The sequence below is a fragment of the Uloborus diversus genome, chromosome 8, assembly GCF_026930045.1.
Source record: "Uloborus diversus isolate 005 chromosome 8, Udiv.v.3.1, whole genome shotgun sequence".
Classification (NCBI taxonomy): domain Eukaryota; kingdom Metazoa; phylum Arthropoda; class Arachnida; order Araneae; family Uloboridae; genus Uloborus; species Uloborus diversus.
In genome coordinates, this window is record NC_072738.1 from 135,020,125 (window position 1) to 135,025,625 (window position 5,501).

Consider the following 5,501-nt stretch of genomic DNA (forward strand, 5'->3'; position numbering starts at 1 on the left):
GAAAATCAAGCAAAAAAAGCGAAGATATTGCACTATTTCACTTCGGTCCCTAATGGGACGTTATTCATACGTATTTTCGAAAGCTTACTTAAAAAAACATATGGTTTAGTTGGTTTTCATTTTGCTCCCATTTCTGACACATGAAGGGAAAAAAAATCAGTGAATCAGACTAACTGCTACTAACTTCAATGACCGTTTATTGACAAAGCAGCATCAGGCCCGGTATGATGTTTTTCTGAGCAATCACATTGCTTATTGTTCTCACTTGACTGTTTTGAATTCCTATGATTTTATTTTCCTCCGCCTCCCTCTGCAGCACCACCGTCGACCGGCCCCACGATGCTGCTCCCTACACACACACTCATGCTGCACACAGACACAAACACTCGTGATTGCGAAAAAAACATAATTTGAATTCCAGGTGTCAAAATTCAAATTAATTTTTTTATACTCCCCCCTCCCCAAAAAAAAATCATATGTGGGGAAAAAAGGGAGGGGGGAGCAATTTCAAACGAAGTTCGAAAAAAATTGAGGAAATGAACAAAAGGAGTGGAGGTGCCGGGGATCGAACCCGGGGCCTTTCACATGCAAAGCGAACGCTCTACCACTGAGCTACACCCCCGTCGATGCAATAGTCGTTAATAACGCTTTTGAAAAAGTGAGCTTTACTTCTGCGAAATTGAAAATTGTTAACAAAATATACATTTGAAAATCAGTTTTTGCAAACGGAAAAATGAAGCATAAAAGGCTAATTTGTAATTGAGATTTTTTTTTAAATAAGGGCCAGTTTTGCATTAAAACAATATATATATTTTTTTCCATTTTTGTGTATATGCGCCTGTGTAGCAATTTAATTAATCAATTCTTTTTAACTGTATTTTAATTTTCGATTTCTGTCATTCTAAAAATCATGAATGAAAATAAAAAATGTATACAACTAAACAATCATATGCACTAAAATGTTTGCAGCTTCTACTTTTGTTGATTAGTAGCTCAACCTTTTTTGAACCGAGGACCTGGCCCAGTGATGTTTTATTTCTTTATTATTATGAATTTATTTTTTATTTATTTATTTTTTTGAAAAAGAAAAGATAACTTAAACTACAGACCGCAAAATCAAGTGATTTTTTTTTTTTTTTTCACAGGTGTGATTTCATACCGCTCAATTTTTTCTGCAGACTCGTGCCTGCCCGTTGAACCACCAGTTAATAATTGCTTAATTTAGATAATCCTCTGCATTTTGGATAAGTCTTCCAGTTTTTTTATCCCCTAACAGTCTTTGGTCTATGCCAGCGGTTCCCAATCTTTTTTCCCTTGCGAACCCCTTCCAAAAGGCGAAAGAAGTTAATTCCCCCTTATGCAGTAACAAGTAACAAGAAAAAAAAAAGTCACGCGACAATAAAATTCTAGAGAAGTGTTTTAGTTTGATGTTTCTCAATAGTTCATAACAAAAACGAAATCATATTACCAAAATATGTGCAAATACTTTCAAAATTCAAAAAACTAAAATGATAACTAGTAAATGAATGCTAAAAAAATTAAACGAATAACAAACCCAGTGATTATAATTACTGGGATAGTTGTGGAATAAAAAAGCTCAAAGTTTGACTCAAATATCTGACAGTTTCAGTCTTAAATTAGGTTCTCAATGTTTAATTTGCATCTGTATTTATCTCTGTGTATGCTGTAAATCCTTCTTCACATTGTAAAAAGGGGATTTAAAGTTTTAAAAGTATTTTTCTGACACAACAGTACATTTATTTGTAACACTAAACAGAAGTCAATCAAAGAATAATTTATAAAAGTATCTTTTAGAAAACTGTCTCAGACTAACTATGTAATCTTTTTTCCTGCTACAAAGTTAGTACAGCATTTAAATTTATATCTTTTTCAAAAGGACTATACGTCCGGCTATTTGGTAGAAATGTACTGCGTACATTTATTGTTTAACTGCTGAAGCATTTTCTTGCTCTTAAAAAGGGCTGAATAAATCGCGTAATTATTTTTTATTTCATTTTATTTTTGAAAAATAATAGAAACCCCTTTTAATTAACTCTAATTATTACATAAAAAGTAATCTTGACCAAAAAAATATTTTTATGTCCACTTGTTATAAAAACTCTTTCTGAACAAATTTCATGAGTACCTTTTTTATATAGAGTAAATAAATTTGCATAGTTTAATTCCGTTAATTTCTTTTTACTGTGTACACTTCACACGTTAACAAGCTTCACCCAGGACATTTTTCATAATTTCATTAGTCAAAATGTTTTTACACACTTCTTGTATTTTGAGGTTACTAACCACTCCTTCTCTTTTTCATCAATAAAAGCCAGAAGTAAATTGTGGTCTAGGTATTTTGAAAAGTATCGCAACGAACAGCAGTACGATTGCACTTCAGCATATTTTCGGTTCTCTAAAAGCAAGGACGGATACAGAAAATTTTCAAGGAGGGGGCGGTTGAGGTTTTAGCTGTCCTCTTACTACTTATTTGATTTATACATTCGGGGAGGGGAGGGGAGGGGAGGCTGTCTCAGTATTTTTATCTAAAACAACTAAAATTATAGAATTTGGCCAAGGAAGTCCCCAAAATTATTCTTTTCTTTTTCCATTGAAAGAGGTACCCTAAAATTGCGTTTTGGAACTTTAGTTTTGTAATAATTCTGGGGGAATGGTTCAAAACCCTCTCCTCCAAACATCATGGAAGGTACATGAAATACACCGCCAACTCAGTCAATTCCAGCCGAGGACTGCAGTTTCGTGCTGATTAGCACTCATCAACCCGGCATAGGTGCTCATCATCCCTATGCCGAGCTGATGAGTGCTAATCAGCACAAAACTGCAGTGATCGGCTGGAATTGACTGAGCGAGCGGTGTATTTCATGTATTTTTGCCTTAGCCCTGGGTATAGGGCAAAAATACAGGGGCCGAGATGTCTAAATCACGTCTTTAAGACGCACATTTTGTAAAATGGCCAGCGAATAGCTTCTAAACTTCTTCCCCTAAAACCGCCAAAGATCATCTAAAATTTCCTTTTTGAAACTTCAATTACAAAAAATATCCGGAAGGGAAATTTTAACCCTATTCCTTTTCTTTATGTTAACAAAAAAATGCTTTTTTTTTAGGATGTCAATTCGGAGAAATTGCTAATGTTTAAAGTCCCTCTAGGGAGGGGCGATCCCCCTCATCGCCCCTCCCTTGTCCAAAAGAGAAGCATGATAGCTTAGCTCCTCGTCGCATTCAAATGGTAAAGCAGGCAATGGCAGAACTCACTCCTGGTTTTGGTAGGGGTTATCATAGAGAAAGAGGAAGTGAACATGTGATTTGGGGTTCAAAAAGGAGTCTGAGGCAAATTTTTTTAAATATAGGTCTTCAAAATACCACCTTTGGCTATATTTGAGCGCTTAATTGGGATGGCTCTTCCCCCCCCCCCCGGAACCACAGCAGTGCATTAAGGTATACTTTTTAACTTCTAAGGTATACTCTTTTAAGGTATACTATTGTAATCCTTATAGATATTATTTCATTATACATCAAGAAATAACATCATTAAAAAATATAGCAGCAAGCCACATGTTCAAATACATGCAGTGATAAGTGTTTTTTGTTTTGGTTTCAGATGATTGACCTAATATACCTATTTCAAATGCCATCTACAAATATTTCTTTTAACATATGGAAAGATTCTCCGCTTGAAAACAGAAGAAAATGCTAACTTAACAAGCGCTGTTTTTTTTTCTTCTTTTGAGAACATGTTTTAAAATAAGTAAGATATGAGAGCTATTCAATTACTCATAAGCCAAGCTAGATGTTGAGTAGAGTACTTCACATGAAAATTTATTCATTTAATTCCTAAAATGCCAAAATAAGATGCATTTTCAAAATTGAAGAAATATTTCCAACAAAAGATTATTTTGCACCTTAACATGTTTTTCCCCTTTTCATCGGTGGGCTGAAGGGATATGCATTGTGGGCTGTATAATATGCAATATTTTAAGATCAGCTATCGTTAATTAATGCTTATATTTTCAGAACAATTATATTAGGTGAAATGAGATGAATCCAAATGTTTTCTGCAATAAATTCACTTAAAGAAACGATATAGATTAATTTTCACTATCTGTTCGTAGACCATTCAAAACTTTCTTTATAGATTTTAAAGTGGATGCTATTTTGTAATACAGTGAAACCTGTCTATAACGATAAACTGTCTATAATATTTTTTTGGCCCCAGCAAAATGTCAGCATGAATAATCAAACTGTCTATAACGATAACCTGTCTATTACGATATTTTTTTTAGGTCCCAACAGTATCATAGTAGACAAGTTTTACTGTATGTGAAGATATTATGCAGTTAAAATTGCATTGCTACTCTATGTGGTTATGATTAGTGTTATGGTTTTTGCTGAGGAAGTTCCATGTTGCCCCTTTTGCTCCTATAAATTGAAAAAGAAACCAACAATTTCAATTTGCTTCTGAAATTAGAAATCTTATTAATAGACAAATTGCAATACAACCTTGAATATCCAGACTAACTGAGACCAAAGGTTATCCCGATAATTAGGGTAAGAATCAAAACACGCTCTTAAATAAGCAGACTGATCCTTTATTATAGTAAAAACATGGATCTGTAACAAAATTACATACTACCATTTCTAACAGATACATTATCATTTATAGTTTAGCTGGAATGATGTTGGACTGATGCTCTTATTAGACTATGTTGTTTGTCAGATTAGAACTATACTTTGTTGTACATTCTATGCAAGAGTTGTAAATTTAATCAAAAAAAAATATAGAAACGAAATATTTGGTGCAGTTATAGTTCCATTCTTGCTATCAAAAATTTAAAAAAGTTATTTCTTGAACAATGATTTTAACTCATAAAATTAGATCTCTATAAACAAGGTTTACCTTGCTACAATAATATGTACCCTTGAATTTAGCAGGGGTGCCCCACACCGTAAAAATTTTAATGGCACCCCTAAATTTAATCTAACTAGTTAAGCAAACAAAATGCATTCTGCCGAACCGAAATCAAAATAAAATATTACTCCTGTGGCATGTGTGATCCTTGTAACTAGACGACTATAATTTGCTGAACAAAAGCCATTTTATTCAAATCTTATTTTAGTTTTATCTGTATTTCCAAGAACATAATTCAAAATCATTTAATGAAATTAACAAATTTATTTTATCAGTTTAGAAAGAACCCATGACTATCCTAGGTCCCCAAATCCTGGCAAGTGGTTTTCATAACTAGATTAGGTTCATTGATGAAAATGATGCAAGAAAACCAGACCTCACTGTTCCAAAGTTGAGAGTTTTTTTCTTTTTTCCTTGATCAGCAGTCTGCTGATTTTGGGTCAAAAGAAAGTCTAATTTCTCTTCAGAGTTCATTTTCAGGGCTGCAGTCTACTTATTTCGAGTGTAAAGGATTCCAAGCTTTAAAAATTCCAGGAGTCAAAAGCAGTATTTTCTTCCGACTCTACAACCCTGG

The 5,501-nt window shown here is 33.6% G+C and overlaps 1 non-coding gene across 1 annotated transcript; it reads right to left on the reverse strand.

The window, feature by feature from the left end:
- Positions 1-550: 550 nt before the first annotated feature.
- Trnaa-ugc (transfer RNA alanine (anticodon UGC)) lies at positions 551-622 on the reverse strand. Its single transcript has one exon. It is a non-coding gene; the product is annotated as a tRNA-Ala (tRNA).
- Between the last annotated feature and the right edge of the window lie 4,879 nt (positions 623-5,501).